We start from the raw sequence: 1,233 nt of genomic DNA, 5'->3' as shown, positions 1-1,233 counted from the left end.
GAGAGAGGGAAAAGATAGAAAGAGAAGGAGGGAGAGAGAATGAATGAGTAATCGTTGACGTGGTTTAGTTCAGGTGAACTCTGACGAACTTCAGATGGAATTTTGATCAATGGCTTTCCATGCATGGCCACTGTGTTTATTTGGCAATGTTATCTGACATGTGCGTCTATTTGTAAGAAGCTAAGGTGTGATTTGAGGGAGCACAGGTTGTTATTTCTAGCACGTCATGCGACCACCCACACGGGTCGTGTTGGCTTTTGGGGAGTAGGTGGAGGTTGTCCAATGGAGAGAGGAGCAAGGAGACGGTGAATGGGCAGCAGACGACAGCCTGCTTGGTAAGGAGTGGTAGTCAGAGTAGGTGGAGGGAAATAGTTTACCGACAGACGGGAGGTAGGGGTAGGAGGAGTAGTCGCAGAAAAGAGAGAGAGAGAGACAGTGAGTGAGTGAGTGAGTAAGAGAGAGAAAGTAAAATCAAAGAATTAAAAGGGAGAGAGGAGTGGATGAGGAATTACATGAAAAGGTGTGAGTGAAAGAGAGAGAGAGAGAAAGAGAGAGAGAAAAATGAATGGAAAGATGAACGGAGTGTAGGGTGAAAGGAGGAGTAAAGAGTAATAGACGAAGTGGCATGCTGGCTGATTTCAAGGTGGTAGGCGGAGGAAAGAAAGTGTTGAATGGAAGAGAAATAATGGTTATGAGACGGCGAGAGAAATCGCCTGCTGTGGCTCATTCATTTATATATAAGATTAAAATGTCGTTTGAGCTGTTATTTCTAGCAGGTGGCCTCTGTTGGCTTGCACGTAAGTAACTATGTGAATACGCATACACACATACATGCATAGACGCATTCATACATACATATATATATACACGCATTCATTCATACACGTATACATACATACATACATAGGTACATGGATTGCGTTTGCAATCCAGGAACAGGAAATATCAACCACACACCTGATGCACAAAGGGGACAGAGATGCAGGTAAAGCAGCAAAATGAGACAACCGATGCAGATTCTGTGGCGTTCACACTGAAGATATCACCCACATCGTAAGCAGTTGTCTGAAAATGTCATCATGGTATTATCTACCGACGAGACATGATGTTGTAGCTAGGACACTATATAATATAATCCCGATAACAAAGAAATAAGAACCCCATTGCCACTCATAATAAAAAGGAATACTGGTGGAATGTCCCAGGGAAGACCATAATAGAATGTAAGCATAA

The sequence above is a fragment of the Octopus bimaculoides genome, chromosome 28 (genome assembly GCF_001194135.2).
Source record: "Octopus bimaculoides isolate UCB-OBI-ISO-001 chromosome 28, ASM119413v2, whole genome shotgun sequence".
Lineage (NCBI taxonomy): Eukaryota > Metazoa > Mollusca > Cephalopoda > Octopoda > Octopodidae > Octopus > Octopus bimaculoides.
Note: the sequence above shows the minus strand (reverse complement) of the source record.